This window comes from Panthera pardus, unplaced genomic scaffold (genome assembly GCF_024362965.1).
Source record: "Panthera pardus isolate Hobbes unplaced genomic scaffold, ASM2436296v1 HiC_scaffold_25, whole genome shotgun sequence".
Classification (NCBI taxonomy): domain Eukaryota; kingdom Metazoa; phylum Chordata; class Mammalia; order Carnivora; family Felidae; genus Panthera; species Panthera pardus.
The window spans coordinates 27,561,038-27,570,693 of record NW_026526821.1 but is presented as its reverse complement, the minus strand read 5'-3'; the positions used below and the strand labels follow the sequence as shown (position 1 = coordinate 27,570,693).

At 51.9% G+C, this 9,656-nt stretch overlaps 1 long non-coding RNA gene across 1 annotated transcript; it reads left to right on the top strand.

Annotated features, from left to right (window-relative positions):
* On the top strand, positions 1 to 8,336 carry LOC109272671 (uncharacterized). The gene is made up of 2 exons (XR_002082559.2): positions 1 to 157; positions 8,104 to 8,336. It is a non-coding gene; the product is annotated as an uncharacterized LOC109272671 (long non-coding RNA).
* The last annotated feature ends 1,320 nt before the right edge of the window (positions 8,337 to 9,656 follow it).

Sequence of the window (9,656 nt, the reverse complement as noted above, 5' to 3'; positions counted from 1 at the left end):
TGTCTTCACGCAGCTTCCGTATGTTTCTCTTGTTCTGATGGACGAATCTTTTCACATTTTACAGGCACAAAGACGGATGGGGAAGAGGAACTTCTCAGGGCCGGCACCTGCCTTGCTGGGCGCTGAGCACCCCGTCTTGGGAGGTGACCCAGCAGAGGTAAGAGGAGGCCAGGTGTTGGCCTGGCAGGGACTAGGCTTCTAAGAACAGTTTCAACTCCCTCTGCTTCCTCCGTTCTCTCCTCCCCCTCCCTCCAGACGTGCTTCGTGGGCTGGCCAGGGTGTCTGTATCTCCACAGGCCACCCCAAAGGTCCTGCCCCCTCCCTTAGGAAACCTCTTCCTTCTTCCTGTCATTTGACCTTTCGTTGGCCCAGAGCTTCTGGAATGCTGGGCTAAGGTGACATCTAGCCCTTCTACTTGGCCCCACAAGACGGAGAAAACCATAGAATCGTAGGCTATTTCTGCTACTCTGACACTTAGTGACGGTCAAGCCCACACCCCCTCGTCGTGGGGGGAGGCAGGCAGAGTCGTGTAGCGTGTACGTGCCCATGTGCGTATATTGATGTGTATATTCCACGGATGGTATATCTCTGTGGCAGCCTGCGGTCAAGGAAAAAAATGCCTGGGTCTGGAGCCTAGCCAGGCCCAAGTTCGAATCCTCACTTAGCCTCTAACCAGCCATGTTGTTGGAACAGTCATCTGCCCTCTCTGAGCATCAGCTCCCTTTCTTGTGCTTTTTTTTAATTAAAAAATTTTTTTAATCTTTATTTTTGAGAGAGAGAGACAGAGTGCGAGGAGGGGAGGAACAGAGAGACAGGGAGGCACAGAGGGAGACACTGAGCTGTCAGCACAGAGCCCGACGCGGGGCTCGAACCCACAGACCATGAGATCATGACCTGAACCGAAGTCGGCCGCTTAACCGACGGAGCCACCCAGGCGCCCCTTTTTTCTAGTTTGTACAAACCAAATTCTTCCTGCCTCAGGGTTTTCATCCTTGCTGCTCCATCTGCCTGGAACTTTTCCACATCTTCCCCGCTTCCTCCTCCTCCTTTGGGTCTCAGGTCAAATGTCACCTCCTCAGAGAGGCCCTCCCTGACCACTCATGAAGCATCGGTCTGCCCCAGTCCCTGGGGTCTGTCTCTATTCCGTAACCCTGTCTTAATTTATTCACAGCCCTTGCCAAGGTTTGAGATGACCTCTCCGTGTGTAGTGAATTGTGTATCATCTGTCCCTCCTGCCCCCACCAGAAAGGAAGAACCCAGAAAGCAACAATGTTGCATCCTTATATCTAGCACAGAGTGGGGGGGAGGGGGCTTACTGGGTGTTCAGTGAATGATTGTCTAGAATGAATGAATGTGAAAGTGCTCAGCATCATAAAAGCTCAGAATTGCTGGGCATTTTTTATTCTGTAAATGCAAACCTTTACCCCTGGGCTCTGAGGTCTGAGTTGAGGGGAGCCTTTGTCCTGTGATTGGAAGGGGCAGGACGGGGTCAGGCGGAGGCCTGGGGAGGGGAAAAAACGAGGCCACGCTCATGCTCACAGGACACATGTAGACACTAGGCTGCGCAGGTGCTTGTGTGTGCACGCACGCGCACACACACACACACACACACACACCCCTCTTGCACACTCTTCTCCCTGCAGGCACACTGATGACTGCCCAGACTGGCTGGGCCCTCCCAGCTGCCTGGCCTGACTGGTGTCATGTGAGCTCTGAGCTTTGCAACAGCAGGGCTCAGTCCACCCGGCACCCGTAGTGCCCAGCCCAGGGCGGGCACTCACGATCGGTAGAGAAGATACATTCGCTTCCTTCCTCTTTCCATCTTCTATTTATTACCCTTCCTGCTCCCCCTCCCCGCCTCCCTCAGGGCCTCCAGTATCAGGCAAGGCGCAGCCCCGATCCCTCCCTCTGCCCTCTCCCCTTCCCTCACACAAGTCTCCACTGAGTGGGTATTAGATGCTGAGGCCTGGCAACTCTTCCTCTGCTGAACTCAGCCTGTGGGCCCCGCCTGGACACACATCTGGTGAATATCCTGTTTTCCTCCCTCCCTCTCCCTGCCTTGACCGCATGTCCTGGGCCAGATGCTTATCAAATCCTATGGGTTCTTCCAGCACCAGACTCCTGATGGCCTGGTGCCCGGGGCTTGGCTTTGAGTCATGGGCTTTGAGGTTTGGTGAGGCTGGGGCAGGAAGCTCATGGGCCCCTGGTGATGCCAACCCAGGCTGAGACTTGGCCCCACCACCACTCCAGCCCACGGAGCACACCTGTGATTAGACACGTGAAGACGTGGCCTGTAACAGGACATGATGTGTCCGAGGTCACAGGGAATGTCCATCTGGAAATTCAACCACGGCGCTGCCCACTTTTGAACACATCTGCTCGGCAGTGGAGACACAGACACCGCTGCCCAGTATTACAGGACCAGGGTTTGAATCCCAGCCGTTTACTAGCTGTGTGACCTTGGGCAAACCACAGAGCATGAACGGGGGAGGGGCAGAGAGAGAGGGAGACACAGAACCGGAAGCAGGCTCCAGGCTCTGAGCCATCAGCCCAGAGCCCGACGCGGGGCTCGAACTCACGGACCGCGAGATCGTGACCTGAGCCGAAGTCGGACGCTTAACCGACTGAGCCACCCAGGTGCCCCTCTGAGCTTTATTTTTACTTACACACGGCAGATCCTCAATAAACGTAGCTGCTAAAGAGAGGCAATACGAGTCAGGGCAAATACGCTCTTGAGGGTCTCAATGCGTCCACAAACACACCATTATAATAATTTACACGCCGGCTGGTGTGCGCACGAATGGGTCGCGGTACACGCCCACACAGGCACCATGCTCACTCAAGGGCTTGGGCAGGGGTCACCAATTCGCGCATGGATGCGTGTGTCTGTGAATTCACTCGGGCAGATTGTTTTTCCCCAACAATGTACACCATACTTGGGAGGGGGGGGTTCCAGAGGCTTCTCTGGGCACTTGTCACAGGCAGGACAGACTAATGTGTCCACCTGGGTAAACGTGATATCTGGATATCTACCCAACACCCATATGCTTGCCTGTGTCCGTGTGGGCCTGGGTGAGGGGTTATGCAGATGACCTCATCCTTTATCGGGTTGATTAGTTGGAAGACTCTGGGGGGCATTGGGGTTATTTCTACATCCACAGATGCCAGAGTTATGGAACTTTTTGAACCTGGACGTTTGGGTTCAATGTCACCTGTGTAGCCCTGGGCAAGAGGCCTAAGCACTGTGCTCAGGTTCCTTTTCTACGAGTTGGAGATAGTGGTTACCTCGTTATGGTGGCACAAGGGCGAAAAGAGTTTGTGTGAAATACTAATGGCACAGCATGGCACAGACAGGTGCGGTACGTGCTTCTCTCTAAATCTCCCCGCGTCTGTCCTCTGTGATGTGACTTCACCTGGTCCTTCAATTGCGGCCCTTCCTCTATTATACTGCCATCGTCAGTCTGCAGGGCTGTCCTTTTCCGCTAGACTGTGATGGAGGGCAGGACCACGTCTGAGTCATCCATAATTATAACTTGTACATTGAGTGCTAATCTGGACCTCCGATTTCTCCTCTGGCATAACAATAGCTAGCATTTATCGGGCACTCCTACGTGCCAAGCTCTGTGTTAAGCTCATTCGGTCTTCCAAGTATCTCAAGAGGTTGGTGTTCTTGTTGTCCTCGTTAAAAAAAAATTTTTAGGGGCGCCTGGGTGGCTAGGTCAGTTAAGTCTCAGACTTCAGCTCAGGTCATGATCTCGTGGTTTGTGAGTTCGAGCCCCACGTCGGGCTCTGTGCTGACAGCTCGGAGCCTGGAGCCTGCTTCGGATTCTGTGTCTCCCCCTCTCTCTGCCCCTCCCATGCTCATGCTCTGTCTCTCTCTGTCTCTCAGTAACAAATAAACCTTAAAAAGAATTAAAAAAAAATTTTTAATGTGTATTTATTTTTGAGCCTGAGCAGGGAGGGACAGAGAGAGAGTGGGAGACACAGAATCCGAAGCAGGCTCCAGGCTCTGAGCTGTCAGCACAGAGCCCCACTGGGGCCCAAACTCACGAAACTTGAGATCATGATCTGAGCCAAAATCAAGAGCTGGACGCTCAACCCACCGTCCCTTGTTGTCCCCTATTTTAGAGGAAAATAAACTGAGACTCAAAAGGGTTAGGGAATTGCCTTGACTGACACAGGGACTTGAACCCTGGCCGACTGTCCCCCTGTCAGCCTGCCCTCAATATAAGATTGGGGACAAAGAGTTGGGGCAGGAATGTCGCTGATAGTCTGCCTCACAGCTGGCTCTCTCCCTCCACCTCCCACAAATACCTTCCCCATCTCTGTCAATATCGCTTTGTTTGTCTCACCCTGGGGCATCTCCCTGCCCTGGCACAGCGCCCCCAGAGGCCAGGCAGTGGCCTCAGATCACCTCTTCTTAGATCCAGTTGGGGGTGAGGTGGAGGAGCTCCCCTGGAACTGGGCTTGAGAAGTAACCTCTTCCCCGGACCATAGGAGTGGGGAGGGTATACAGGACTCAACAGGACGGAGGGTAGCCCCTGGGGTGATGTGGGTTGGGTGCTCAGGCTCTGGAATAAAAGGGGGTGAGGCAGAAGGTGAACCTCCCCCACCAGCCCGTCAGTCCCTCTCCAGCTCAGGTCTCCCCACCTCAGAGAGCAGGGAACGCGGGCTAAAGGAAGAGGGGCTTCCCTCTGACCTAGGGGAGAAGCTGTCAACCGGCTGAGCCGCCACCACCTTGAAGGAACACCAGAGGGCGCCCGAGGCAGCTATGTGCTCTGTGTCTCTTCTGTATCCCCAAGCGCCCCTTGGGTCTCCAGGAGCCACCAAAGCCCAAGGCCCTGTTGGGTTCGGCTCTTGGGGTGGGGGGAGCACCCTCTACATGTCAATTAGGTCAAGCTGGGGGACAGTGTTGTCCAAATTACTGATTTGCTGTCTACTTGTCTCCTCATTTATTGAGAGGATTCAAATCCGTGCCACAGCCTGGAAGCTCCCAGGGAAGTGCCCTGGGGCAACTCGGGGGGGGGGGGGGGGGAAGGGGCTCTTCTCACTCACTCATTTCCTGGTCTTTTTCAGATGGGAGGATGAACCTAATTCCTGTTACTCCATTTTTTTTTTTTTTTTTATGTTTATTTGTTTTTGAAGGAGCCAGAGACCGAGCATGAGCAGGGGAGGGGCAGAGAGGGAGACACAGAATCCGAAGCAGGCCCCAGGCCCCCAGCTGTCAGCACCGACCCCACTGGGGCTCGAACTCACCGGCCTTGAGGCAAAGTCTGCCGCTTAACCCGGGTGCCCCCTCTGTTACTCCATCTTGACAAGAACGATCGTTACCATCGTGATTATTTTTACTCGAAAATAATTTCCGATCTATAGGAGAGTGGCGAAGGCAATACAGAGAGTTCCTATATACCCTTCAGCCGCCTCTCCTCACTGTCCTCCAATCAGCGACAGTCTCTTGGTCTTTCTTTGTCTTTCGTGACCTCGACGCTTCCGAAGAGTGCTGGCCAGATGTTTCGTTTCCCAAGGTCAGGTTGCGAAAGCCCTTGGGTTTCCCAAGGTCAGGTTGAAGTTATGGAAGTTGGGGAGGAAGAACACCAAGGGTGAAGTGCCTGTCTCCATCACACCATTTCAGGGGGCCATGCTATCACGAGACGCGTTACCAGGGATCCTAACCTGATCCTTTGGTTCGGGTGGTGCCTGACAGATTTCTCCACTGTCACGTCTCTTATTTTTCCCCTTTCTACATTCGATCTGTGGGAAGCAAAGTGCAACTCACGCTCCAGGGGAGGGGAACCAAGCTTCACCGCCTGGAGAGGAGGACATCGGAGGACAGGTTAAAGCCACCACAGAAATCACACGTGTTTGTGGGGGAGGGAGCTAGAGGCCGTGCAAATATCCCCTTTCACTTTAAAGTTTCACCCCTAATTTGAGCTTTCATAGGTGGGTTTGGCCTGCAGAAATTCTTCCTGTGGTGCTCTGGGAGTGATTTTTCTAATTCTCTCAATAATCCGTTATGCGTATTTTTTTTTACATTTTATAATTAATCATGCTTTTATTTTTTAATTTTTTTTTAACGTTTATTTATTTTTGAGACAGAGAGAGACAGAGCATGAACAGGGGAGGGGCAGAGAGAGAGGGAGACACAGAATCTGAAACGGGCTCCAGGCTCTGAGCTGTCAGCACAGAGCCCGATGCGGGGCTTGAACCCACGGACTGTGAGATCATGACCTGAGCTGAAGTCGGACGCTCAACCGACCGAGCCACCCAGGCACCCCAATCATGCTTTTTTTAAAGTGTATTTATTTTGAGAGAGAGAGAGAGAGAAGGTGCACACCAGCGGGGGAGGGGCAGAGAGAGGGGGAGAGAAAGAATCCCAAGCAGGCTCCATCCACACTGTCAGCGCAGAGCCCATTGTGGGGTTCGAACCCACAAACAGTGACTGAGCCCCCCAGGCGCTCCTACCATTAATCATGTTTTAAAGTGTAGTACATCCTACGTGGTGGAAAAGTGAAAATGAGTGGAAGCATACGCGATGCCAGTCTCCCTTCCAGTCCTACCCCCGCCACCCTGTCCCCGGTCTCCTCCCCGAGGCAACCAGTCAACAGGGATTTCACGCATGCCCAGGCTACGTCCACCAATATTCTCCTTTTTCCACAAACGGTTTGAAAGTATTCATAGAATTCCGCACCCTATACCTTTCCATCTAACAATATAACTTGGACATCAGTCCAGATCAGTAGTTAAGGATTTTCTCCTTCTTTTACACGGTGTTCCGGTGTCCCTGTAACATAGATGTGCCCCGCTTTATTAACTAAGTCCCCTACCAATGAGCATGTCGGCTGTTTCCAAATGTCTTCTCTTACAAACGATACTGCCGTGTTCCTGCATGTGGAATTGAACCTATAGGTATACCTGCACGAGAGGGAGGGACCAAAGGGCATGTGTATTTTCCATTTGGATATTGCCATACTGCGTTTCTTGGAGTCGGGGCTGGTTTACACCCTGTGTTAGTTTCCTAGGGCTCCTCTGCAAAGTACCTCAAACTACGTGGCTTAAAACAACAAAAATGTATTGTCTTACAGTTTAGGAGTCTGGAAGTCTGAAATCGAGGAGTTGGCAAGGCCATTCTCCCTCGGAAGCCTTTAGGGAAGAAGGCTTTTTTGCTTCTTCTAGCTTCTGGAAGTTACAGGCAACCCCTAGTTTTCTTGGGCTTATAGACGTATCACTCCAGACTCTGCCTGTCTTCACATGGCCGCCTGCCCTCTGTGTGTGTCATCTCCAAATTGCCCTTTCTTACTGGAACACTGATTATTGGATTAGGGGCCATCCTAATCTAATAGGACCTCATATTAACTTTATTATATTTGCAAAGACTCTATTTCTTTAAAAAAAAAAAAAAAAGGATTTTATTTTTAAGTAATCCCTACACCCAGTTTGGGGCTCGAACTCACAACCCTGAGATCAAGAATCACATGCTCTACGGACTGAGCCAGCCAGCTGTCCCACAAAGAGCCTATTTCCAAATAAAGTCACAGTCACCGACTCCAGATGGACATGAACTTTAGGGAAACAGTATTCAACCCGGTACATATTCCCACTGGCAAACTATGACAGTGAAACAGCCTGCTTTGACATTCTTCAAGGAGTCACGTGACAGTTGGTATTGTTGGGAATTCACTTTGGTTATTGGATTCTGCTTCTCGGAAATAAGATACTCTGTGGGGATGGGGCTCTGTGGGGGCGTGGGATTTATTGGGGTTACAAGAGCAGGGTCGGCTTCCTACGGGGCAGCTGGAAAGAAAAGCTCATGTGACATAGATCTTCTGGGGTGGATGTGTACCTCCCTTTTCTGGGCCATTTTGTCAACGTGAAATTCTATCCCTGGTCCTGATCAGCTGTGGGCACTAACCCAGAGTACCCAGGTCAGAGGTCACGCACGGCCACTCACGGGTTGTTCCCTGGGAATGTTTTGTCTTGGGCAGCGCCTCGTCAAATTCTGAAGCAGATACAAATGTTTAAAAATAGGTACGTTTCAGATAAAAATTTGGATTCTAACTTCTCTGGAAAGAAATGTCGGTTAACACTGTGCTCGCATTTCCACAGGGCAAGAAACATTCCTGAATACATTTCCTGGCATTTGATATCGTCTCCCCAGCTCTGGGCCTTCAAACCAAGGGGCAGTTCAGTCCGGTGGCGCAGGCTGTGGACTCAGGAGCCCGACTGCCTGCATTTGAATCCCATCTCTTCCCCTTGCTACCTGTGTGTCCTTGGGCAAGCTGCTCCGTGTTCCCGAGCCTCACCGTCGTTCTCTATAAAACTATGATTGATTGATTCAACCCATTTTATTGAGTATCTACTATGTGCCAGACATTTTCTAGGCACTTGGGACATGCCAGTAAATAGAGCAAGGAAAGATCCTCCTTCTTGTGGAGATCATACTGCGGCAGGGGGTAGACAAGTGGCAAACACTAATAGGTAAGTGATATAGTATACTGAAAGGTGATAAATGCTATAGGAAAGCAAAAACCAAAGTCCAAAGGGAATAAGGAATGGGGGCATGGTCGCATTTTACAACAGGCTGTTCAGGGAAGGCCTCGCTGAAAAGGGGGGCGTTTGTGCAGTCTTGAAGCGGGTGAGGGAGTTGGCCCACTGGTGAGCTGGGGAAAATGTATCAGCAGAAGGAACAGCTATGCAAAGGCCTGGGGCAGGAGCTGGCCTTGATGTTGGAGGAACAACAAAGAGGCGGGAGAGGAGACAAGGAGGGAGAGAGCTGAGGTCACAGGGGAAGAAAGGGGGAAGGGAGTGTCAGTAAATCATGTAAGACCTTACAGGCCACCCAAGACTTTGGTTTTACTGTGTGAGATGGAAGCCATGGAGGTTCTGAGCAGAGAAAGGGCATGGTTATACCCGGATCTGTCTGCTCTGCTGAGGTTAGACTTGGGGGGGGTGGGGGTGGTGAGGGAGCACAGAGGGGGAAAGCTGGGAGACTGGGGAGACCAGGGAGAAGCTGGTGCAATAATCTCAGAGAAAGTTGATGGTGGCTCAGGCCAGGGAGAAGCTGAAAGGACGGTGAGGAGGGGTGGGGTCAGGCTGTATTCCCAAGGTGGGCTAGCCTCCGGGTTGGATTGGAGCATGAGGAAAAGACAGGAGCCAAGTTCGCTCCAGGGGTTTGGCTAGAGCAAGCAGGGGGCTGGGGGTGGGTAGTTCCTGCAGGGGTGGATCTGGAGGGGAGGGTTGACAGAAACAGTTTGGGATAGTTGGGCGAGGCCTCAACCCTCAGGCGAAGGCAGTTGGAAATACAAACCTGCAGCCTGGGAGCAGGGTTTGGGGAAAATAATCTGTTTGTAAGGCATTGAGAGCGCCCGGTGTTCCTTAAGTGCTAGTAGGGGTTAGCTGTTCCTGTTGCCCAGCTTTGGCTCCGGCTCTCTCTCCCAGTACTCCTGGCCTCATATCCCTCTCGGGGATGGGAGCAGTGAGGATGCTGGAGAAATTTCCTTCCCAACAAATTAGCATGTAAACCCACCCTTGGGTCACTTCTCTGATCATTAGTTAAGTCATCTGTAAAACGAAAACAATAGTCCCCTTTATCGGAGAATTAGCGTGAGAGGCGAATGCGAAATAGTGGATGTAAGTGCCCAGCACCTGGTAGGTGCTTT